The 27,715-nt window shown below is 39.1% G+C and overlaps 1 long non-coding RNA gene across 2 annotated transcripts in view; it reads left to right on the top strand.

Annotated features, from left to right (window-relative positions):
• The first annotated feature begins 361 nt into the window (after nt 1-361).
• Nucleotides 362-27,715, top strand: part of LOC136997244 (uncharacterized) — a 240,932-nt gene continuing 213,578 nt past the window's right edge. For both annotated transcript variants that reach the window (XR_010888061.1, XR_010888060.1), the window contains exon 1: nt 362-2,133. This is a non-coding gene — a long non-coding RNA (uncharacterized lncRNA). The remainder of the gene's footprint in view (nt 2,134-27,715) is intronic.

Genomic DNA, 27,715 nt, shown 5'->3' on the forward strand with positions numbered 1-27,715 from the left:
ATTTTTAATTTATCGTAGGAGTCAAAAAATTTCACGATAAAATTATCTCTTATTTCCAGAATTACATATATTGTCATCGTAAAATCATTAAGTTGTTATTTTCTACACGCATACGTATATGCAACACTAAATGATTTTTTAATATATAAATTATTTATCCGAAATTAATGTGTTTAATCGGAAATTAATATGCAAAATTATAAAATATTAAAAAAAATAAAGCTAATCGAGATACTTTAATGTGGAAGTAAAAATTCCGACAATTTATGACATTAATTACTTTATTTATTTTATGCCAACAATTATTTGCAAGTACTTTTTTTATATAAACACATATTTTATTTTGTCAAAATTTAACGGTTTGTACGATAATCTATTTGTACAAGTTATCAGTATAAATTCCTATTAGATCTTATTTTTTCTCTTTCACGTATCATCTATGCTTCTCGTTTCCGCATAACATGCGCCCGACGTCGCGACGTCACCGAGCGGTGCTGCCACGACGTCGCACGGTCGCCGATAGCGGTACCGCGTCGCCGGCGGCTCGCACACACTCGGCTCCATTCGGTCGTACTCGGACCTCCTCGCGCACAGTTACGGCGAGGGAACGTCAGTTACTCTTCGGTACTCGCGCAGAAGAGTCTACGCTTTTGCGGTCGGGGATATTGCCGGTCCCTTACGAAGTGTTAAATATCTCGTAGGTGTTACTCCGCGGTCTCTACCCGGTAACGTGCTATCTAAACGATCGTGCATGCCTGTCGCGATCACGTAGTGACACGACGAGGCAAACCGACGTCGATTTCGACGTACGCGAGAGAAAAGCCGGTACGCGACGAACGGCGGAGCTACAGATAGAGTAGAGGAGTAGAGAAAGAGAGAGAGAGGGAGAGAGAAAGAGAAAGAGAGAGAGAGAGAGAGAGAGAGAGAGAGAGAGAGAGAGAGAGAGAGAGAGACGGCCGCGTGTGTGTTGCCATTAGTGAATATACGAATTTCGTCGAAATTTACACGCAGCGATATATCGTAAGGATTTACAACACGGATATCTAAAGAGGATAGAATACAGAGTAGAAGTCTAAGGAGGAAAGGAGTGCAATCGGTCGGGAGCGCAGTGATATAACTCGAAGGACGACGATTCGAGCATTTTGACGTTTAGTCCGTGAATCTTTTCCCGCTTCTCCTCTCTACGCGTGTGATGGATACTGTCGCGAATAAATTGTGCCCGCGACGCCAGCAGACAAAGCGTCGAGCCGCACGAGTGATGTCGCAGTGAGTTTATTCCGGTCGCGTGTTCTCCGGCGACAATAACAGCGACAATACTACAACAACAACAGCAACAGCAACAACAACAACAACAGCAACAACAACAACAACAACAACAACAACAACAACACAACAACAACAACAACAACAACAACAACAACAACACCACAGCGATAGTATAATTGTTTTCCTTCGGGCCTTCGCATTGAGAGAATCTTTCGACGCGTTGTGTGCGCGCATTCGCGGATACCGGCAGTAATCGGCCGCTTCGGAAAGTGCGGCGGGATCGCTCGCTCCATAACCGTCCTTCCAGCCGCGATCGGAACAGCCGTCCGCGTGTCCTCGCGACGACGCGTTATCGTCTCGTCGTCGCCACTATCGTCGCCGTTGTCGCCGCCGCCGTATTCTCGAATTAACGGAGAGAGGGAGTTTCTCCCTGATGATACGCACGTGCGCTCGTCGCTACTTACTACGTTTACGTGCGTGCGTGCGCGCGAGTCGTCGCGAGTAGCCGTACGTGCGGGTGCGTTTGCCATCGGCGCGCGTTCAGTGAATCGCGAGTTTATTTTATCGTGTCGCAAACGTATGAGCGAGTGACACCGGGGCTCGTTGGTCAGTTTATCGCTTGTTGTCACTTGTTGGTTGATTCGTCTGTTGGTTGATCGGCTGCGTTTTGCTTTGCACTTGCAGCCGCGTCTTCGTGCGGCATCTGCGAGAGGAGGCCGAAGCGGAGGGCCGCCGTGAGGGACTTCGTAGTCACGCGTAGCCATGGATACGCTTCTACCGAGTGGCAATATATTTCGAGAGCTGCAGGACATACATGACACCGGATACTTCTCAGCCCAGCCGTCGCTCGAGGATCATTGGCAACAGGTAAGGACACTACATGTCTAACCTATACGAGCGATTGAATGACGATCGAATAACGAATTCTTACTTGATAAATTCCTCTGATATTTTGCATTGGTACCTTTGCCGATACCCTTCTTTAACTATAAAGAATACTTTTTGAGGTAATTATGATAATAGATATTTGTCACTATCGTTTTTGAAATAGCAAAAAGTGTTTTAAAATTTTAAATAATGTGTTATTCGTGTGTTTCGATTTCTTTCTCTTATTGATGTTCAATTGATAAGCTATAATAGAAAATAGTGAAGAAATTTCTTTTAGCCTTAAAACATTGTAAAATTGCATTCTGGAGAAATAAAATATACAAAATAATTTGTAGTTACTTTATTAAAGTATGCAAACATTGGGAAAGATTAATCTAATATAATATGTCGAATTAGGATATGTGTCAAAACAAGACAGTACCACGTGGTACCAAGATGCCGACATATGTCACTAATTAATATAAAATGCTTCTATTAAGTCGGCTTTCACTAGTCGGCTGGTGTCAAATTTTTCTATTTATTACCCTTTTAAGAGACAAAAGGACGAGAATTTGCAGGTACACGTTCATTGTTCGTTCGTCATTCATTCACTATCGCACGCGCTTAAGCGAACCGGCCACTGCGGCGCCGTTTAGCTCCATTTGGGATCGTGGTTAGTGACCTTTGACCTTCTCGTTACGGCCGGTGTCAAACGCTGGCGCGTGAAAGAACGTCTGCATGCGTAAAATAGAAATTGTTACACCATGAATGCGCAGAGTTTGTGAGATCTGCATATTGTAATGGAGACGGTAGTGATCCTCGACCTTTGCATTCTCTCTTTCATGTGTGATATTTGTCAAAACGTTGAAATTTCCGAGTAAGAAATAGCGATAATACACACGTACAAGAATAATCGTTGAGCTATTTCGTCGTAAAGACCTTGGCGATATGATAAACTTCACATTATATTGAATCTGTTTATTTTTTCATAATAAAACAATTAAGTGTTATACGACATAAATGCAACATTGATCATAAATTTCAGAATTATTATCTTGTAGATAAATATAATTATACAACGTGATAATACGGAAATGGAATTGTGATTCTTTTTTTTTATGCATAAAGAATCAAACGAGCTGCGTAGTTTAACAATTTCGAAAATATTAAATTTGGCAATTATCTAAACATGTCAGATGTTAAAGTCGCGCTACTTAATCCTTCAATCCAATGTGTACTCGTTAAAGGGAATGTGTTATGGACAGGCGCTTTAAATGTATGTCATTCAGGTTTGAAGACCCGTCTATGTACATATGTATGTTTATTACGGACTTATGACACGCTCACAGAATATTAGCTACTAGTTTACTATGGATTTACTAATATCAATTTCAAAATTAGATATTAAATGAGAGTCAATTGTGTAATTATAGCTACGAAGTGACTACTATTTGTAACTATTTTATGAGTGTGCGCGTATTTTTCCTCTTTTAAACTTTTAAAAATCTGTGAAAGATAATTGTTTTTTTTATGTCATACAGTTTGTTGACACTTCTGATCATACTTTTTTTTCATTTATTTTATGCGCGTATTTATTTTTATTCTGATGTTTAAGGAACTTGATATTCGAGATGTACATATAACATAAATAACTTTTAAACATGTAGCTTACAGATTTTATAAAATTTTAATAACGAACTTGAAATTGATTTAATTTAAAATATTAAAAGTAAAAGTACTGGTGTACTGTGATTCTTAACGGTCAATATTATATAAATAATATTTAAATTAAAATTCAGTTTAAGTCGTGGCTATTAGAGGTAAAGTCAGTTTGGAATTAATTAAGGAATAAAGTTTCGTTATCTCTTTTTGCGTTAAAGCCGTAATTTGCATTCGTTTTTTACATAGCACTAATGTTCTGATATCTCTCTTCGTTGACGAGAATAGTTTATATTAATCGAGGAATTTGTCGCAAAGTTTGACACTGTCGCGACGGTTACATCCCGTCGCATCGTATATCGTTAAGAGTTCGCGGAATTTGCTGAGTGATCGATCGTGAAGCGTCGTGTATTTCCGGAATTTAAAAGGCAACCAGGCGTTAGACTTGCTCGCTCGAGAACCACGGCGAGGCGACCTTGAGCCATGGCGGCATTAGATCGGTGTGTACGTTCAGTGACGCGCTCGGGCATTCGCTATAGACGCCGCGCCGCGTCCTGTTTGTTTACGAGTGTGCAATGACCCCTTACTCCGGCGTGCGACCGGCCAGCGTAAGAGGGACGACACTCGTTCCCCATTCAATATCTGAGGCAGTAGAGTACACTTTTTTTACCGCGTCACACGGGCAACAGTATAACGCGAACAGTTTTTTAGGTTCTATTGTTACGAGAAGGTACGATATATGTCGTGAACCATTTATTCCTTTATTTAATGTTGTCCTCGAGTAGCATCGATTTGTACACAAGATTGAGTTGCCTACAGGTAGCATTGAGTTTCTTTCGTTCAACGTTTTGAAAAACTTGATTGAACTAATTAACCTCTTAACTTTTTCGACATTAGTTAATTGTTAACTATAAAATTGAAATCAAAGGATACATATATTTTTTAACTTACCTTTAATTGCCACTGGACACAATTTATCATGATTATAAAAATGGCATTTAGTACAACAAATGATACAATTTTAAAAATATTTTTCCATATTTAAATATATTTTTCTTATTATTATTAAACAACGATTTTCACATAATCGCGAACGTTTACGCATTTTTAGAAGTTTTTATAATTATATAAGGTTTTTAAAGGGTGTGGATTCTGATAAAATTCTAATATTGTTGAAATAACCGATTATATATAGAAAAAAAAAAACAAGTTGTTTATACCATATCATAGAGGAACACACAAAGTGCCAGAAAAATTAAAACATTGATAAATATCTTCCTCGCGTGCACCCCCGTTTTGTATAATTTGCATATTGCAACGAGTCACAGCTCTCTCGATTAAGAACGAGTAAGGGGACGTTTATCGCAAGAAAATTTTGATCGATCGCTTGGCACTCGTATGTTCGACCCTCGGCTCTCGCTCGGTTGCGATTGGCGAGTTGCCTAATTGAATGTCTCGAGATTTTTCCTGTAGACAGCCAGTAGCGCACGAAGCGTTTTCCTTTGTTTGTCGTTAATTACTCGTACGATCCCTTGACGTCGCTTATCATCATTGGTCGCGAGCTCGTGTGGAAAAGCATAAAAAAAGGGAGAAAAAGAAAACAATAGACGACCGTGTGCATCAGTGGGATATTTCGCGTAACCGCGCGATCATGCGAGGCATATGGCGCCGACGCACGTGTCGACCGTGTCCGATAATGCGATTTGACAGGTGCTTCGTCGCGCGTTTTTTGTATTTCGAACTTTACACGATCTCGTCCGTCAAACTGTTTCGACGCCAGTTATATCTCCACGCACAACAAAGCGGCTCAACACATGAATCGGTGCCTACGTTGTATACGTGATTTGTAATGATTCCTTTTTTTTCGAGAAAACTCATTCGGCGTGTATTACTACAATGAAATTATTATTTCCACATGTATTAAAAAATTAGAAGGATGATGGGTAACTTTTAAACATGACACTATACGCTAGATTATTATATTTTTGTGTCGGATATAATCCGAATTTATATCGGCGTTTATATCGGATGTTATTATAAATTTGAATCGGGTTTTTTTCAGTGAAAATTTATCAGTACATAAGTCACACTTCGTATTTGAAATCAAAATTTAAATATCAACCGTCATTTTTTAAATTTAATTTTTAACGTTTACGTCTAAAAAAACGAACTTGCAATGGTGAAACATTTTCTATCCGTCTGGCATTTACGTGCATTTACTATGTCAATAAAATCACCGTAACTGTCGTTTAATTTTAGCATATAAATTCTCGATTGAGGATTGTACTTTATCGGTCTGTACTTGTTCGCGATACGAGATTGTCTCTTGTGGCAAATTTTTTTTCATTTCTCGATATCGATTTGTCACCGTAAAAAGGCCCGTAATTGCACGCGATTGTTTTAAATGCGAGTTGCATGCAGCAATGTAGTTCGTATCGAATTTAACATCGCGGAAGTTATTACTCAGCCTGAGAGACAGTTCTGTGGCTGTGGAAGATACGCCAACGCGCGTTTCCCCGGTTGTTGCTGATACCACGGATTCCCCGCGCGGCGAGGACATTTATTCGTAGTAATTGTCGGATGCTGCGTTTTTTTATAGGATTTTTTAATCTTCTACTTTTCTTTAAAATACGCACGCGGACATAAAATAAAAAAATAAAAATAAATGTTCCAAGAAATCTACTTTGTCGGTGTTATTATCCATATTTTTCACAAATTGCATTTTGTTATGACAATTTTTTAATTTTTATGAAAAATGAAAAAATTATATTTTATTAAAATATTTTTAAACTAACTCTGAAAGAGAGAGAGATATGAATTAAAGATCGTGAGTTTACTGGATTTTGTTATTATTTAAACTAAAAAATAATTTTGTTGCGCAAAATTTGCAACGCAGTAATTTTTTAATAAAACATTTGTATAGATGATAGTATTATGAGGATTATGTCGAAGTAAGTAAGTTGTCGATACACATCGAAATTCAATATTTATATCGTTTGCGCTGTCCAGTACTCGATACGACTCTGTCTGTCTAGACAGATATTCGGTGAATTAAAATTTCCTCCTTTTCAATGCACTATTTGCAATATCCTAGATTGGATTCCGGCGCCATTCGGCAAGTCGCGTCGATTGTTTTTCGCGATTTGCGATTTACCGAGCCAAAAACGTGTTTATTGCACATCGGTAAAACGTGCGCTCTTTACCTTCGTTCCAAATAAATACATTTACCGTGAGTCTGTTTACCGAGATGCGCGCGCACGATATAGTCGCCTTCATAACGATCTAGTCGTACAATCTCTGTATTTTACGATTATGTAAAATGCGCTTAAAGTTTCAATGATTCTAGAGAGGAATTAGTATAAATATAAGTGCGCGATTGCATAATTGTAATTGCGTATGTGTATATTATTATAATTATGTATTGTGTATTATGATGTTATATTTGCTGATTATGTATTATAATGAATGCATAATTATATTCACTAGTTAATAATATTGCAGTTTACATCATATGCTGTAAATTCCGCGCCAGATTGCTATTCATTAGTTCTCGAAGGATCAATGAATATCGAAAATTCGCACTTAGTTACGCGCATTGCCTAACGAAAGTCAACTGGCGTCACTTCATTTATCACATCCGTGAAAATCACAGATTTACGTCATAATTTGCTACGCGAAACTGTTATTTGTTTATTATTTATATATGTGTATAATTGTGATAACACACACATAAGCAATTATATATACGTCTTTCTCGTTTTTTCCCTCCATCATTCTCATCCTCTCATACATTGGTGAGTTAGCGTTTACACTTCGCGTATCGCATTACGATATACATTCGTCCATGTGATGCTTTATAGTCTGCATTTGTACACATATGTTTCAACTTTATTATACGCATCAATTATTAATATCTTTTCTCATATGCAATGATCGGTTATCGATCTCGATGTGATTTTACGTCAATTATGTCTCATTTAATGCTCTTGCGATATTTGGTAGTTAAATCGCGCACATTATCAAATCGTATACAATTTCGTCGGATTCGTAGAATAGATATAAACGGCGCGGCGGATCGATTTATCTTCTCGGCATGGCAATGTCCATGAGGGGTGCAGAGTCCCTTTATCCGATTTCCGCGAATTAAAAATACAAACATGTGACATCGGTGCTTACTGATTTTGCAAACATAAAACTCATGCAAAAACGCTACGAATTAGCGAATTCGATGCAGTTTTATTTAACACAAAAAGATATAAAGCGTTGGAATATTTTTTTCCAATATTTTCGATATAGTAACGCTTCACAGTAGAATGCAGTTTTGTTTGAGTCCCGAAAAAAATTAAAATAACGTGCCAAATTTGTTTTTATCTATCGTTAGATAACCGTGCAAAAATACAATGTCGATCAATTTATTCAAACGAAGTGCAGCAACTTTCAATCTTTTTAGAGTTTCCGGAAGGGTAAGGTAATCAAAATAGTTGTACTTAACTTCGAGGATAGTAATTCAAAGTAATATATTGTACGGTTCTGCTGGCAGTTTTTTTACGGCACGTTCTCGCGCATTCCTGAGAAGTTGCACTTCAAGAAATCGGTATATCGGAAAGCGTTGACCGTTCAAGAAGAATGCAAAAGACTGCGGCTGCTTTTAAACGGTATCTAACGAGCGAGCTAGCGAGTCGATCAAGTTTCAAAGTTTTTCTTGCTCTCCCGCCTCTCTTCTCTTCCTCTTTCTACATAAGATTTATCTTTAATGTAGGGAGGGATGAGCATACCTTCTGACATTAGATTGAAACGGCTCAAACCCAGTAAGAGAAAAATGTACTTCTCAGATGTATAACTTTGCTTTCAGTTGTATAACTTTAATGACTTCAGAGTTCTTTTTGTTATTGCAAGGATTTCAGGTTTAGAAATTTAATACACAAGGTCTTTATATATTTCTGATACATGAATTATTATACTTTATAAATTTTTTTTAATTAATGCTTTTATCTTTTAAAATTTTTTCTTATTCAACTATTATTTTTATATAATCCGGTGATTATTTTCTTTCTTTTATTTTTAAAAATATTTTTTCCCCTTTTTCTTTCCGCATATTTTGCTGACAATCTCTTATATATTTTTTATTTGTATTACTCCTTATATAACAAGAAATATTGCTTTACATTTATTAAGATATTAACAAATCTTAGTCATATATGATATTTTTTTTATCTTTATAATGCATTTTGCTTTGTTTTATAGTATATTGTATTATTTATCTTTGCTATCTTGAGATAATTTATATTCTTTTTTTTTTCATACATGTAAATGTTCAGAAACATTTTTGATAAATGTGGCTGACGTAACTCTTTTGTTTCGAACTAGTACGCGTATGGTTCCGCTTGTATTTGGCTTCCTGTCTCTTCGCCTTCCCTCACTTTTGCATATCTTATGTCGCTCCCGCGTTTTTGCGCCATGGATGCACGCGATGACATGAGAAACAATGGTTCGTCTGTACAATAGGCTGTGATGTGAATAATGCGAAAGAATACTGCATTACAGTCTGTTGTGGCTGCGAAACGTGACATTGTTAACCTTTGATGGCACAACCTTTTTTTCATGGACTGCGTTTTCTCCGATGCAAGCGACACTTGCGGAATCTGCAGACTTGACACCTAGCGTTGATTGTCACCAACTCATCGATTCCACGGTGTCGATTCCGTCACGAGGCGAATCTGAACGCAGTCCGTAAATACTGTGTCGTCGACCTATGAAACGAATAGCTTTCATTTGAAATATTTTCCTCTGTTATATCGTTTTTGAAATACAGCATTTTGAAGGGTATTCAATAACATGTTGACCTGACGTGTTGACGTGTTGACCAATAAGTGACACTCATGTAAACGCAGAAATTCTGTAAAAAAAACTCAGAATATATATAAATTTGCAGTTTATCTTGAAAAGTTTATCGTTAATTTTATAAGAATAATTAATGTGAACGATATATTTTATTAAACTTAGTTCAGGGAAAATAATCTTTTTTTGCTTTTTTCTTTGACGAAAAAATCGAAAAATTGCACTTACATTCTTGTTTTAATTGCACGATGCACAAGGTAGACAGATGGAATAATAAGAACTCATGTTATGAAACGAATAATATTCTTTTTATCGGAATAGTGTACATTGGAATGTTGTCGCGTCAGACTCGAGCGGCGGTTGATTACGCTAGTCCGTTGCTCCCTTTTCCCTTTCGCAACGACGCGATGCGCGCGAATGTCGGCAGCGGGTCCGGTTGGAACGCGGCGACGGCGGTTATTTCTGAGTTTCTGCCAGTGCGCTCACTGCCGAGGCATTTCGCGTTTTATGTTTCGCGTGTGTGCCAGAACAAGATCGTCGTCGGTTCGCTCGTTCTTGCAACTCGTCCGGGGAGCCGTACGCGCGACATGTTCCCTCGTTCATCATAGCTGGGTCACTTACGAAATGGATCTATTAACCCTACCGTCATTACGAGGGTGGGAGGGTGATAAGGAGATAATTTCGACTTCGCACACGCACAGCCGTGCCTATCTATCCCGTCTAGGTTGTGAAATATTTATCATTACCGGATATTAGGTCGATATCGTAAAGTTTATCATGACGTTATACTGCGCAGATAATCGAACTTCTGTCTCTCGGGAATTTATTACTGTACACGGCCAATAAAAGTGTAAAGTAGATCTGTCGAACGATAGTCTCGGCTATCGTCGGAGGTAGGTTACGAGAGGGGACGGGAGATAGTCCTCTCTCGGGAGGAAGGGGAGGGACGTACGTACGTTTAATCCTGCGATCCGGGTCGCGGAGGTCGGCGGTAAAGTGCTAGAACCGGAAATGCGGGAAGGCGACTGCATACAGGACAAGTATGCGTTCTCGTGGAGAGCGGACAGGAAGGCAGATAGAGGGAGAGAGAAAGAGAGAAAGAGACAGGAAAAGAGACGAGAGAAACGTCGGGAAAGCTGGTAGAAAAAGACGACACAGGTGATCAAACCGGTCGCTCGGTACGCCAAAGCCGCGGTAGAGATTACGTGCTCTGAAAAGACGCAGGTTGGTGCCTCGAGAATCCATACCTTCCATATCCAATTAAGATAACTATCTTGCACGCACGCTATCGCCATCGCGGGATTCGAGGCGTCTTTCAATATTTTTGGTTTGTGCGAACACGCGGATCGGTATTGGTGCGCAGCTACCTTACAAGAAGGAGCGAATAACACTTGACTAAATACTTAAGAAATAATCTGTCATATGTGAGCTTTTTATCTTCAATTTTTTGTATTATTATATTATTACGCGTTATTGGCAGGCAATGACAATTAAAAATGAATTATAATATCTTGTAGAAGTATAGACAACTGCTAGAAACTATGAATTTTGCATTATATAGATATTTAAACAAAGTTATTATGGATAGTTGTTCAAACTTTATATATGTATAAAAGTTGAAAATGTGTAAAATTTTTAAGTATTGTTAGAAATACATATCGGAAAAGCAGTTAAATAATACATATATTATTTAACTAAAATATGATTCAATAATCGATAGCTATAAAATTGTTGATTTGCATTCTTTATCTTGAATATCCTTATTTTTATCATCGGTGAAGTTTAAACGGAAGTGACATTCGACGATGAGCGACTCGAATGCAAACAGATGGTCGCTCTCGGTTAATAGTTGACCATTTCGGTGGCACAATCGGCGGCGGAGGATTCACCCAGTGGGGATAGTCACGCTCGAATTAACGAGCTTTGCGCGAAGCGGCTTCGCAGTGAACGAAACGCCGAGAGCGGAAGGGTGTGCGCAGAGGGGGGCGGCGCAAAACCGAAAAGAGAAACAAAGGACCGATAAAAACAAATTGGTTCTCCTCTCCGCGCCCCTTACCCAGTATTTGGACCGCCGTCGGGCTCGATCGGTTCGACAAATTTTGTGGTCCTTCTGCACACACACTCACATACATTCGAATGCACATACGTGTTCGATATAAGGACGTATAATCTAGTTAAAATTTATCAACAAAGGTGCACATAATATCGTTTATTTACTAGTGCGAACGTGACGATATGTCGCGCTATCGCAGATAAATGTAAATTAGATCTTACAATATGGTAATTTTATAAAATTGTTTATTTTCTAAACATGAAATTTGTCTAATTTTGATTTCAACACGCTGTTACTATTTCTTGGAATTTTTTTTATTCAAGTCATTTTTATATCTTCGGTGAAATAATATAATTTGCAAATCGATGTGTGTCGTGTTTTACATATGAACTGCATTTTACAAATTTGCATGATATCATATACTAGCGCAGTTTCTGGTTTACTGTTTTGATGATATGATATGCTGTAAACCTTTTTTAGGATGATTGCTTTTCTTTGAACGAGACATTTGATTAAGTGATTTAATCTTTCTGTCAAATTTCGTGCATTAAAGTTTCATCAGTTTTTAAGATAATTATCTGCGTAATAAAAACAAACTTTGTCATGCGGGCACGTGAAGTGGCAAGCTATCTTGAATCACGCGTAATCCACTGGTAGAAAGAAATGCAAAAAGACCTTATCCTTGCTTCCGGCTGGAAAACCGCACATAGCGATTACGAATAGCGTCGCTTCACCGAGTCCGATTGTTATATTGTTTCACGTCCGCGTATTTTGCATTGAATGGTGATGAGTGTGAAAACTACCGAGATTACGAATTAGGTTATATTATTGTTGGCTCGTGACCTTTCTCACTGTTTCATCTCCATCAATGAATCATAACGTTTCACTAACAAATCGCGGCTAAATATATCTCGCGTAAATGTTCTCAAACGCTCTTAATCAGTTTATTACATACATTCATTGTTTGAATGTTACGTTGCGCAAATATAGCGGATGTGTTAGAGAGTAAAATTTCAACTCAGATATACACAAATAAATTTTATTAATTACGAGTTCAATTCCGCGTTTATATATATATATATATATATATATATATATATATATATATATATATATATATAATCGACTCATGATTTTTGTGTCCGAACGGAATCTCCATATCCTCGCCGAATATATTTGCATGCTTTTTTGGTGCTCGGCGCGGGGATATACCGTACTTTGCATTTTTGCATTCTCTGTGTCGTGAATTTTGCATCCTACGCTTTGTTCGCTGTATAAAAGAATATTAAGGATATTCGTGGTAAACAAAAAAAGGATTTAGGTTTTCTAGTGCGAGGCGCAGCCGCTGTTAGAGCGGCGTTGTTATTTGGTTAGCCGTTCGTTGTAAATTACGTGTTGAAATATGGCGAGGTTTATTCGTTAACACTCGCGTATACGTCAGTATGACGTATAGTCGAATTTTACACATATCCATAATGCCGTGTCCATCTTTTAAACAAATCTTTGTTTTGCTCGCCACGAACATACGGTTGCACAATCTGCGATACTTTGCGCGCGATACTTTATCCATTTGATAAGTTCGACTAATCATGTTTATTTAAAAGGCGTATCTTTCTACCAGTTATTTTTACATACAACTTATAAAGAAGTGCCTGTAGTCATGTTTGACACCTCGAAAAGTCTAATATATATATAGATGAGTATTTCCGAAAGTATTCAACGTATTAAAACAGTGTAATTTTAACAGTTAAATTTTATGCCAAAATTGACAAAGTTTTACGTATATTTCATTTTCGTTGAAATGAGAATATTACTATCCGTACTCTACACGCACTATCGTAACAACTTTGTTAGGTACTTTGGAGGAGTGTTTGCGCAATTTCTATTACGTTCTATTATACGTGCAGCATGTGAAAGCTCGACCCACGCAATTTAAGCACAGCTTTGTAATTTCTTATTTGCCAATCCATCCCCCTTGTTAACTTAAGGAAAAGTGGCTTACGTCCTTTTCCAGAGGGTTGCTGCCACGAAACCTCGACTCGCTCGCAGACCTCTGGGAATGAAATGTAATGCTGCAACTGCAGTCGTGTTTGCTTTGTCTTTAAATATTTGTTACTTACATAAGGGTCAGTCGTGTGCTCAGTCGTTGTCTAGGAAGGGCGAATTTATAGTGAATATGTCGTTTCGCGGGTAGCAACTTTTGTCGGGTGCGGAGTAAAACGATCTCTGATACAAATATTTTGACGGTTTTCGGAACAATACGAACGAAGAAAAATCGATTCGCGCGATTCATAAAGCATGTGCAACTGCAATACAAAGTCTTTAAGATATAACGCGAGAGTGTCGTTGAATTTTCAAAGTTTATCAGACGCCCGCTGTTTGTTTACACGACGCCAAAGTTATTCTTAGCGCTTAGAGTGCAGAGCGCTGTCTAAGTTTAGAGCGGCACCTTTAAGTCACGTTTCCAAATATCATCGCTGCAAAATCCGGGCACGAGAGCGAAATTCAGGTGAAATGCAATCGCGACCGTACCCCCCGATTTACTTATCATCGTCTCACTCGAAACTCACGCACGAACTACAACTACACGAAACCGCAAGTTATGTACAAGTGCTATAATTCGATAACGTAATCGGTTATTTAACGTTACCGCTTCACGGATTCCGTATTGGAAGCCCGTGTATGCGAGATAACGTAAAGTATTGCAAACTGTTCTACCATTAATCGGACATCTGTCATTTTTGGCGAATATTAGAGCAGCCTGGTCATATTTTAATTTTGACACGGATGGACACGCACCTGTGTTTTCCATCGAGCCGGTTTTGCGATACTGAAAACCGGCTCTTAATCCAGCCGGAATTTAATGTTAATTTTAGTTTTATATATTGCGATTCATCTCGAATAAAGTTTTGTGATCTTGATGACGGATTTTTCAAAGAAAAGCTCGACCAATGCGTTCAGAAAATGTGTAGTTGAAGTTTCCATGTATTTACTCATTTCCAACGTCGTTTACCGTGTCCAAATTTATCATAAACTTGCGAAACAGCTTATCTCAGTCTGATTATAATTAATAATCATTTAGTGGTGTACATTGACGTTAGATTATTGAATTTGAAGAGTTGGTTGGATTATCATTATCAATGATCAATACTATATATCGTTAGAATTTATTACTTTGTGACGGGGAAGACTTTGTGATCAATCAAGATGGTTCTAAAATATGCAAACTCTGATATGATTACGATAATTTCAATGAGTCATCGATAAGCTATATGTGTCGTGTGATTAATCAATATCTGATTTATTACTGATAAGTCAATATCACACAACAATCTTTGCGAGTGTTGTTTAAGGGAATGAGACTTTTAATATAATGGAATGTGGAACATTGTACAATATTTTCGAGTCGAAAGAATTTTAAAAAGAGGTTTATGTTTATTACGCTGTAAATTAAAAATTTTCTTCATTAAATAAATGATGAATTGTCGGTTATCAAAATGGAAAGTTATTACACAAGAAAATTAACTTGTTGATTAAGAGATGTAGATTTTTTTTCAATTTTAAAGTTAAGGAGTAAAAAGGACAAGATAATATAGACATAACTTTGTTACTTTGGTTTTTCGATTTTTGGTGCAAAATCAATGACAGCGACCGATGTAAACGGATCGATCGAGGTTTTTCTTCGCCGACTCGAACGAGAGATAGGTTGCAATTTCGATCAAACGTTCAGTCTTCGGGTTGCAACAACGGCACGTCGTTCTCACGGCCGGAAGCAAAGCGATAAGTCGTTTCTCGTTGAAGCAACGCCAGCCATGCCGTTAACAACTGGCAGACGCTCGTTTTAATGGGTTTCAGCTCTGTAAATACATTAAGGCTTGTCGCGCCGTTAATCGCCGTTACAACGCGTGCGGCTAGCACATTCCGCGCGACTTAGGCGCGTATATTAATCATCAGCGAGCCGCGTACGATGCGCGCGATTGTGTGGGACGATTAATTTCGGCGGGAAGCACGCGGGAAAGCAACACGTTTAGAACTCGCGTCATGCATGAGAAAAAAGTTATTTCCGATACAGTAAATTGAATCGCGGTGTATGAAGCAATTCTTATTTTTATTTACTCACCTAAAGAAAGAATTTTGTGTAAATTTTTATCTGCAACAATTTTTTAAAATTGATAATTAGTTATATTCAGCACTACGTCGATTAAATGCTTGATTGCAGTGATTAGTTTGTTCCAAAACAATGTACAAATGTCTTGATTAATTTTTTATTATTTTTATAGTCTATAATTCATTAAAGTCCATTTATAATTTATTATAGCTTAAATTTATAGTGCATTATAATAATAATATAACATTAATTGCTTTTTCGAAATTTTGTAACGAGGTATGTTGAAACGGATATATCTATCGTTTAGCGAAGATCAAAGATTTTCGTAATTTCGTTAGCGATAGCATGCTTAACGAGCTCACGTTGCAGGCTGGTAGGTGCCGAAAGGCGTTACATTAGCAACATGGAATTTCATGAGAGCATCTGGAAGCGATGCAACTGTCGGGATATGTTTTTTTAGATGATTAGTTCTCTGGGAGGAAAAGTACACCAGGATGCATATTTTCTTATTTTCTTTTTAAACATCGCAATATATTTTTTTCAGTTGCTATTTTAGCAAGTTTTAAGAATAATAAAGAAAGGATATCTTTTAATCGTCGTTTTAAAATGATAGCAAATAAAACTTGATTATATGACTATCGCATAATATTTGAACATCAATCGATATTCGATACGATATATTACATTTCTTATCCAGTTTTATAATACACACAATTGTACGAAGAGGCGAGACAACTTTTTCATGTCTTTGATTAATTTTATCGCTTTATCACTTTAAAGAATCCAATGTGAATCAAATAAATTATTTCGGCACAGGAATACTTAATTCAATAAAGTATAATTTGTCTTTTTTGTTATTAAATTATTTTATTTTTTTGTTATTAAAAAAACCACAAGCATCATACTTTCGTTTTTTGGAAAGTTTTATTTTTTGCAGAAAAATAATTTTTAACGTTGATATTACTTGTAATAATCACGGAAAGTTTTTGCAATAAAAAAATGTAAAAAGTGTAAATAATTATTATATTTATACATTTTATTTAATATTACTTTTTTAATATTTTATATGCATCGATGCTGATACCAAATTAATGAAGTAAAAAAGAAATATCCAAAGTATCGGTATTATTAAAATAATTATGCTAAACGAATGAGTACCACTGGGATTTTTTGAGTGCTGCCGCACTCGTGTCGCAACGGAGCATCATTGATGTTAATGAGCTAGATTGGAAAGCTGTCCCGCGTTTGAAAGTTATCGAGCTACGCGCGCGCGATCGGTGTTTCTCTCGTACGGTATTGGGGGACGTTTAAGTCGGAGACGATCGTGTATATACATTAAGCCCGTCGGTGCGCGTACGCGGCCGGCGCACGCTTAATTTCATGAATGAAATCTAAATAAATCAGCGCGCCGTGTTATTACGAGATCGTAGCGAGACCGATAAATCTTGCTGATAAACAATGCGCCAGAGAACAGCGAGATGAGACTGGCGTCTTCTTTGAAAACGACGATGACGACGATGACGACGATGACGGTGCGACGGCGTGCAATTGCTTTTCCAAGGTCGCGTGCTATTTTCTTAGCCTGTTTGTCGCAACGATGTTTGTTATCTATTCTGTGCGAGAAAATCAGTTTGTTAGCGACCATGTGATTTGTCTCGTATTTAAATTTCGGCGGAATAACTTTTTTGTAATATTAATGATGTAGGATTTAATGCGTTTGAAATGTAGGCTTAGCAACATGGTTCCGTCTGTTAATTGCGTCAATTTTCACGCTGTTGTGAAATCTTGTGCCTGTGCGTCGTCTAATCTTCTGTCGCCCGACTCGTCTACGGAATGGATTAAATGGCGTTGGTTCTATTAATATATTTCATAAATATTAATCGAATTAGGTTAAACTTTGATGAGTAATCAATTCTCTATTTTTCGCGAAGCGAGTTTTGCTTCTTTAATGGAAAACTACGTTTAGAAAACTACGTTTAAATATCTTCGAGTTTTGATTTGATATCATTTCCGCAGTACAATTATCGTAATTGGCTTGCTCAGTTATTCGCCTACTAATATTTACATATCACTTTGCGGATACTATGCGTCGAATAGACTCCAGCACATCTTATTCTGAAGCTATCAAGTGATTAGATTCTTTACCGTGATAAACTAAAAGATAGATTTCCACTTTCTCAACTCGTAGCTTATTTAGCTGCACACATTCTATTTAGCTATAGTATAAAGTAGCTTCTTTCTTTACTTGTTTATTTTTCTTCACATCACTTTGTGTTCTATAAAACTTTTGGTGCGAATTGATTCAATATATATACATTAACTTCACCACTAGAATTTTCTCTGAAGAGCATTTTGAACAAAAATTTGATTTACATTTATCATGTATTCAACATTAACTTGAGCAAGCCAATTTATATTTATAAATTATACTGCTTCCTTCTCCAACATTGTAATAAATAGACCAGACAACGGAACTCATGTGTGTTCCCGCGTATTAAATTATGCGAACGCTGCTTAGCATTTTTATTCTTGCGTCGTTATCCGCTAATTGCTTAAATTGAATCGAAGTGGAAGTTCCGCGTATACGTGGGACTTTTCTCGTAATCGGAAGCTTCGTCCGTCGAGGGGGGTGGGGGGGGGGGACTGCATACGTGGTTGTCGCATACGTGGCGGCGGCGCCGGCGACGCGGACGGATGGAGTGGTTGGAATCGAGACGAGAAGTTGGAAAACAGATATTGATCGCCTGCCGGTGTACTACGCTCTCCCGCGAGTACTACGCGAATGCACGTGAGCGCTTGCGGATACCGTAATGACTTGCGTACGCCGGTGTATCGCGTATCAATGATATCGTCACTTGAGCGTTGACCGCTCTGACGTCTGAATTAATATTTGCCAGGTATCTCATCGACTCTTGGACTCACCAGCTTCCTCCTATGATTAAATAAGATTAAGTTTTATCCACAAATTAACTTCTCGGAAGTAACACAATTCGCTTCTCGCACTAGTTGCAATTTACTGCCTTGTTTCCCGACGATTGACATAGAACGACAGTTCTTCGTAACTTCTAAGTACCTGAAACTTTACGAAAGTAACTTGAATCGGCAGAAATCCAAGCTCCAAAAGATTGAAATCTTTCTTGCCTTTAAGCAAAGCAGTGTAGATTTCTATTATACAGAGGAAAAGCGTAGTTATTTACTTATAACTCAACACATTCGATTCTTCAAATAAATTGTACATATCTTATTTACAATAATGCACTGCAGGCTTATTTTTCTTAGATTTATTTTATTCGGATATTTTCATGTATACTCAAATTGACAACATTCAAGCGTATAACACCTAAGAAATGAGTAGCCAGCATCCGATTTATAATTGTACTGATGTATGATTTTTGCGCATAACTATAGCTAAATTTTAAAGAAACAAAGATAGAACTACTTACGGCTGAATTTTGCTTTTTCTTCTGCCGTGTCATTACCTTAAAAAGAGAATAATCGTTATATTTCCCGATTGGGATTAGACAGATAAGCTACATTTCGACGATAAATGACTTGAAAATGCACCGTGTGTTATTACTTTTATTCCGCACCCCTATCGACGTTGATCGCGCGCTCATTCGCATCGAGCAGCACGAACTTGCTGCATTGTGCTTACCCGAAACACAGCGGCCAAAGACACAACAGTTGTAACGCGATAGGAAGCTATGGGGGGTTAATTTGGCCCAGACCGATACGCACGCGAGTGCCAGGCGCTCGTACATGCGTGCGTGGATCATCGTCCCTCGGGAAACACGATACACTGATATTGATACGGTAGTAGACGCGGCACAATGTTTTCGTTACAGTGCGTTGGGCTCGTTACTACGTTTCTGCACTTCTGTCGCGTGTTCCGCGGGCGTGCGTGTATCGCGTGCGTGCGTGCCAGAGGCGGCGATGAATGCGGGAAGTACGCATCGACCGGCGCGCAGATATTTTTGGTCCCATCGAATTAATAAGTAGCTATAGCGACGGATATTTTCAGGCGCACGCGGGTATACGCTGTCATTAATTAATATCAAAACGCCACTCTCTTAATGCTCATTAAGACTATTATTGGTTGTCACACCGGATGAACACTGTGACACGTTTGCTTCCGGTGCTGTTTGGGATTCCGCGCTGCGATATCGACGTAACATCGACGCGGTTGAAATAGATATACTTACTGTAATGTATTGAACTATGTAACCAAGATCTGTTTATCGTACATGGTATATAATTGGGACATAGTATTTGTCGAGATAGTTCAATCTAATTGCTTAGCAGGCAACATCTTGCCTGCTTTGACAGTATTATTGCTCGTGTAATTAATAATCATGATACAGTTACAATCGCTTCTCGATAAGTAGCAATTTAATCGATCTAACCACTTTCGCCAATAATACCGAGAGCATTATTGATAATTTTCATTTATAGTTTAGCGATTTAACTGGATCAAGTGTTTCAATTTTGAAAAGAAATTAAAAGTACTAGCAAATTCACTGGCAAGATTATTCTGATAGCTTTGACGGTAGTTATCAGTTTTACTACCACTGACACCACCGAAATTGATGCGCAGCAGTAACTCTACACGACTGTAAATCACAAAAAGTATTCAGTAGAAGGCAACGTCAGATACCTTTCCGCGCACACGCTTCCCCCGTGGATATCGTAAAACGTGAAACTGTAGCCGTGGCGTACTTGTTGTTGGCGTGCTTGTACAGCGTCTCTAATAATCTACCGCCTCTCGCGAAGCTACGCGGAAACGTCCTTACAAATCGTCCCAGGAATCATAAAATCGCCGGGCGTAATTAAACACGCGGCACGGAGCGCGATATTTTTCTCCGCCTGGCTCTCTCCGCCGTCGCGTTTTTCGTAGGATTCGAAAAATACCGGCCATTTATCTTCGAAGGTAAATGTCCGCCTTTTTTTCGGTAAATTATCGTACTTTTTCGTGGCTTTAAAACATAACGCTTGGTATAAAATTTCTGCAAAATATAAAATTGCAAAAAACATAAAGCTCTTGATATAAGATTTCAACGAGATACAAAATTGCTAACTCAGAGATACGTTTTACTTGTAAATAAAATATACTTAATTCTTGTGTATTATTTTGCGTGCAGTGCCTCTGTTTTAAATTTATTAAAAATTATAACATCCTAAATACATATTAAAGCATTATTTAAGAATGTAGATTTCTTTTTGGCAAATTACCTCTGGTTTTTCGAGGTAATCCTGTGGTTTCCTTCGCAAGATCAATAAATCGCGGAACCGCGAGTACTGCATGGTCGTTCTTCTGCGCGCAGTCCCTTTTCCACCCGTACCACCCTCCGTTCTCGTCTTCTCCCTGCGGCTCCCCTCTCGGGGAGCATTCGAGACCGGCCGACCGAGCGATAATAAAATAATTCTCCGCCACAATAGACAATGCTCGGCGGGATGATAGTAATTCAAACCGGATGGAGGAAAAAGAGGCCGGTCGTCGTTTTCCGTACTTCCGCCCGGCTGGCGTGTACGCTCCGGCGCTTTGCTCACCCCGCTCCTTTCTTGCGCCCTAGTGTCCTCTTCTCCCTCCGTGCCTTTCATAACTTTGCACTCCTCTCTTTCTTCCACGGGAAATTTGTCATCGGAGAAAAATAATACGACCCGCGCGAATGGTATTGTCGTAATTCACGTGGAAATAATCGGTACTCTTACCATTTTGTATGTGTTCAAGAGCAGATTGACTGTGTTGCCGGAAAAATGGTGAAAGATTTTTTTTTTAATTCTGATAGAAATAAGAGTGCAGCAGTCTTACTGAAAATAATTTCCATATTTAATCATAGAAATAAAAATATGATAAAAGCTCTGAATACATTTCTCTGTATTTTTTGAAATTGTAGATATAATAGAATCAGCAAAAAATCAAAGTTATTTTTTTTTCATTTTCCCTTGTAATAATACTCGGCTGATTAGTCTTTGCAATAGCCTGTGGACTACCAATGTTGGTCGGCGATAAATTACGATCGTCATATCGGTGTCCTGAGTGGTTTCCGCGCGCGGTAAAAATGTCCGCCGCGACGACGACGAGCGATAGTAAAATCAACCGTTTCAGCCGCGGAAAGTACCACGATAGCGGTTATTGTTATTGCGTCGCGTTTGTCATGGTAACGAAGTCGTAGCGCGATGAATGCCGCTTTAACGCGGCAAACCCGCGGCGGACGAATGCGGCCCGACCTTAATGACACCGCGAATGCGAAGGCGTCGAATTGAATACGCCGCGACATCCTGCGGCGATTATGACAGCGCTCGCGGTTATTATTTGATGCGTTCTTTCACAATACTATTAATATTAATACTGTTAGCGATTGTGCAATCTCTATTTTTAAATTAACTGTTGCTATGTTGATATGTATATGGCTAGAACAGAATGACAGAAATAACTCTTATTTAATTATCTCAGTAGATGTTATATAAACTTAGATGAAGAGAAATTTTTTATCTTCAATTATCTTTTTTTGAAAAAAGATTGAATATATTTGGTCAGCATATTCTATTATGTTCTCACAACTATATTATAAAATAATATTTAAAAAATTTGCATCGCAAATTCGTCAGATATATTTGATAGTCGAAAAGAGCCGAGATTTCATTGTGTTCCAAGGGATTGTAAGCAATTTGAGAACAAAGTTTCGTTCGGCAACGTCACGAAAACGGTCCGACGACGTTAGTAATGACTCGTGACGCGTTCTCAAGGTGCTGACAAAAGTACAGACGGGCATTAAACTAGCGTACTGTATGCTATTCCCGCTGCAAATTGTCCATCGCACTTGCAACTCGGGACCCCGAACTGTCCGGCCGGCGCACCAGATTACGATGGCCGGTGATAAAGTGCTCTCAGGTGACTGTCGCTTCGCCCGCCGTAATTACTTCCCCGACGCGAGAAAGGAGATCGTCGTTCGCGTCACCATGGCGAGGAGCCTTCACCGACGGTGCCTCGCCATGGAGACGCGCAACGAGTTTCTCCATGGCACTTTTCTCCCACCGCCGTCGTTGCCGTCGCCGCTACCGCTGCCGCCTTCTTTTTCTCCCGCGTCGTCCATTCTGCTAGCGTGCTTCTCCGCCGTTTCCTCCCCCGACCGTCACCACCGTTCCGACTTTTCTTCCATGCCGTTTCGAAGCGAGACGGTCTTGGTCTCTTCCTCTGGGCAAGTCTCGGCGAGCGAGTTTTAACGAGAAATTAATATCTCGAGTAAAAGTCGTCGACTGCTTCGGAGAGCGGGATCTCCTCTTCTTCTTTCTCGCGCCAGTATCGCCCGTCGTCTCGGACTTTGCCGCGTCTTTATTCAGCCTCTCTTTTCGTTTTCTCCCTTCATCCAGTACGTCCGTTTCTTCCTCCGTGAAAGACGCGCGATTCGTGGCTCATTCTTTTTCTACTTTTCTCCTTGTCTCTTCCTCACTCGCCGCCTTGTCTCTCCTCGACGTTTTCTTCCAACGCTCTCGCGTTTTTACTATCGACGCCTCCTACACACGGCTGCATCCCTCTATTATTCTCGTAGGCGCAGTCGCTCGATGCTTAATTAACCGCGTGACTCGGTCAATTAGCTAATTAATGCCGGTAGGAAGCATAAGCATCGCAACGAGGATACGCACGGTTCGTATAACTGGGTTAACAGCCTCTTCATATCGAGAATTTAAGATTCTAATAGCAAACTATTAATATAATCGCGTCACATCGCATCGCCGATCGATTGTACGATCGACTGATGTATTTAATTTTAGTATCTCGATGGTTTTTTCTCATAAAACTACGTTGTAAACATTGGAAACTAATGATAGCGTGTATATAATTAGTGTGAAAATAATCATTGTATTATTGGCGTTATTTTGTATCTCACCGTAAAGAATCGTGTGCTAAAAATTTTTAGCATTATATTCGTTCCCAGAAAGATTCTAAAGAATTCAGATATCTAAGAATTTGATCAGTGTATTATCTTTACTTGTATGAAAAGAGCTTCTATTGCCAGTATATATTTTTCAAAACTTCCAATCTCGTAAATCTATGTTAACTTTTATTTATGCAATAATCTCATCATTACGGTTACACATTATTTAATAATCTTTATTATGAAAACTTTCTTTGCTGCTATTTTAATCCCTTTCTTCGTAAATTAACGAAGATTAATAAGATTTCCGTAAGCAGAGAGTGATAGTCATTCTTCTGAATTTTGCGAGCATCCACTTTCATTTTATCTCGAACGTCTACGAGTGTTCCGAAATTTCGTAAGTTTCTCGGCGACGTCGAGACGCGTCGTGTTGTCTCAAGAATTTCCAGCTCTCATGTCACGTGGCAGGCTGGTGACATCACGATCCCCTTTATCTTTCCTTTAATGCCTATGGTGACGCATACCTTTCCACAATCGCGGTATTTTCCAGAAAATCGTGGTCGAAGATTTGCGAAACTTTTTCCTCGAGCGCGCACAGACATACAACACAAACACACACTTAAGCTCTTCGATAGCCGTGTATCTCGCTCGTCGCGCTTGGTTAATACCAACTGTCGTTTAGTCATCGGCTTCTTCGGAAAAGTTGTCGGGTCTCTCCAGCTACCGCGATGTACAACATATCCCGAGTTGCGGCTTTGGCAAACATCTGGCACGCATCCACAGCGGATACTCGAAAACCCTCGTGCATGCCACCTATACACAAGCCGACATTACAGACGATCGTTGTCGGCACGACGCAGATCTGGGTCTAGGTATTTCGAGATACCGCCGCCCGCGAGCCATGCGCGATTCTCGCGTGAGCGCACGCGTGACGCAGAGCCTTTTTTTTCGTCGATTTATCGACGAGTCTATCGGAGCATCCTTCTGGAAAAATATACCTCGCCGGTGATTTTACGTAACCGGCGAGGCCGGAATAAAATTCTGACTGCCAGGCGCGGGAAGTACAGTTTGACGGGCGGGCGAGATCGATTTTGTACGGTGAAGTTTCGACTGTCACTTGGTCTTGACTGTAAGGAGAAGTATCTTCTCCAATATTTGACAAGTTGCAAGAGCGTCGTGTTATAAATAAATATTTCAGTAGACATTTCACGCGACGGTAAAAGGCACGATGTGACGGTCTGATACGTACGTATCGATATTTACAAATAGGAATCATACTTTTTAACGCTTTTAATATAACACAACTGATTCGTATTTTTAGAAATATAAATAAATCAATGATTAAATCTTTCACTAGAATGTACTTTTATCAATGTTATTATTTATTAACAGTGAAAAATCTATTTTTACTTATATATATACAGTATATTTGTTGTATTATTACAAATTTTATGGAATATTTGTGTACGGATTGTAATCAATATTTTTGGAAATTTAAAAGTTTAATGGATATATATAGATTGATGATTAATAAATTAACTGCTGTTATTAAGATATCAATTATACAAACGCTTTGGTTTTAATACCTGTCAATTCTCAACACAAACATTGGTCTGTATACAAAAATTCCACAGTGGTTTACCTCGTCGTAAAACATTATCGTGTGTTTGTTAACGTCTTCTCTAATCTTTGCCATCGTCTAAATTGCTCTTCGTCGAAAAGGCACGCATTATCGATAAAAAAATCTAACCGTGGGACGCATCCTTGTATTCGCTGCTCGGCGGCCATAAAATTCGTCTGGCGTGCACATTATTCGCTTTGTTTGGCGAGAATTAAATTGCACGTGTGTGCGCTCTCTTCGGGACACACTGCGAGTCGTAATCGTCTCCACACCGCGTAGTCTCGCACGTTCTTCACCCGCCGGTAGTTTCTGGTTGGTTTCGTCGCGATCTTTACGACGACAAATAAATCCTGACGGATATGCGTTGTTCGCTAAGCACCCTACATCTCGCTGGCCTTGATTACGTCATCGGGCTTCTCTTGCAACTCGCGAAACTAGAATTTGTCTTCGATGGAGCTCTATACAATAAAAATCCGTCGCATCGTTTGCGGATTTATCATAACCTGTAAAGTTTTGAGTTTGTAAAACGATCGAGTATGTCATAAAAATTAGGTTGCTGAGTGATGGTCAGAGGAGATAAATCTGAGTTTGGAGAGGTATAGACGGAGAAAGCATTAACTCTTATCATTTGCCTTTTTATCGCGATTCCCCGTCAAAGATGGTAAAATAGATTTTATTCCTTTGCTTGACTTTATTCCTGAAACGTGTAGGAAAATTTGCTCCGTTGCGCGTATCTTTCCACGGCGATTTGCTCAAAGCGATTTCTGTAATGGTTAAGGCATAATTCAAAGGAACCCTCGAGACGCGATATCTAAAACCTGACTTTTTACATCGAAGAAACGTCCGAAATTTTTGAATAACTCTCGCCGACTTCGAATTTCTCTCTATCGTCGGACGTTTTCGTCAAGAGAACCCTCTTTATTCTTCCCTCGCTCATGATCTCTTTTTTTCCCACCCTTCCTGCGTTCTCTCTCTTCGAAGAAAAGCACGTGGCGACCGTGAGTGCCGTGGAGCGTTTTCGTTCAGAGGCCACGTTGCGGAGGGAGCGAATTTGCTTTAATTTTAGCCATGCTCCTCCGCCCATGCCTTGGGCAGGCCATGGTATGCATGGTGGTGCTCTCGGCAGCAGCCTTGGCATCGCAGACGCATTATTCATACCTTAATGAATTCTCTCTTGCCCCTTATCCCCTGCCCCCGCCCACGCCCCGTTCCTCCCTCTCTTTCTCTCTCTCGCTCTTGTTAGGACAATTGTGCATCTTCTGACCACAGCTATTCTTGTCAATAACAGACTATTTCTGCAATGATATACTGTTCTTGTTTACTTGCTGATCGATTTGTCGATTGTTTATCTTGTTTTTCATACTCTGTCTCTAATGCATTATATACGTATACTGTATTTGAGATTTTAGAATTGTGAGAGAAATAAGTAATATAACTTTTAAGTATAAAACATGTTTACGCTATGATACAAAGATTTTCTTTTGTAAGTATTAGTAGAAAGCTAGATGGTGGACATCGCGAGCATTCTGGTTTCGTAATCTCCATGTTTTTTTGCGAAACGACTTGAAAGTTTTATCTGACGTGTACGAGGAACATTGCTCGTCATGTCGGATTTGTCCTGTGTCGCGCAGGATATGAACATGCGATCCTGTTATGAAAACTTTAGTAACGCAGAAGAAAATATAACGAGCGCCCAGGTTACCTTACGCTTGGAAGATATATTATTTACCCTTCTGTAATAACCTACGAGAGGAAAAATATTATTCTGCAAGAAGTATTTATAACTTGCGCGATACAGGAAAGAGACATAATGAAGCAACAAAGTCTGGTCTGCGTGATTTTATCTCTTAATTGCATCAAATGGGACGAGCATGCGCTTATTATTACAAGTTTTATATTTCGAAATGAAAACCGACACTGGCTCATCTCATCAAATGTAATAATCACGAAGCATTGTGTTTATTATGTAACTGACATTAACGTTCTATTTTTTTCTATGCGTTTATGCGAATTTTCACTTCTCTCAACTCGGCATTACTCCTCATAATTGCACGAAAATAATACATACGCGCGTAGTTATTAACGAGGTATCATGACACTGATATTTCCGTGTGAGATCTCGAATACCCGATACTCTTTCGCAAGATCTTACCGACTGCAGCAATCCTCGACAAGTAGCATAAAATAATCAGATCATCAAATTATTTAAGCGCGGCGTCGTAAACATTGCAATGCTTAGGATCGATTTATCGAAGCGTTTCTTCCGAAAACGCGCGCGGGCGCCAACGAGGATGATCCTGCGGCGCCGTCTGCTGCGGCGGTCACGCATCCTTGCGTCCTGTTCTCTCTTCCGTGCATTTCGCGCGGTTCCGATGCATCGTTGTAACGCCGCGGTAATTCTCACGTACCACGCCGGTAGCAAAATT

This window comes from Linepithema humile, chromosome 1 (genome assembly GCF_040581485.1).
Source record: "Linepithema humile isolate Giens D197 chromosome 1, Lhum_UNIL_v1.0, whole genome shotgun sequence".
Taxonomy (NCBI): Eukaryota; Metazoa; Arthropoda; class Insecta; order Hymenoptera; family Formicidae; genus Linepithema; species Linepithema humile.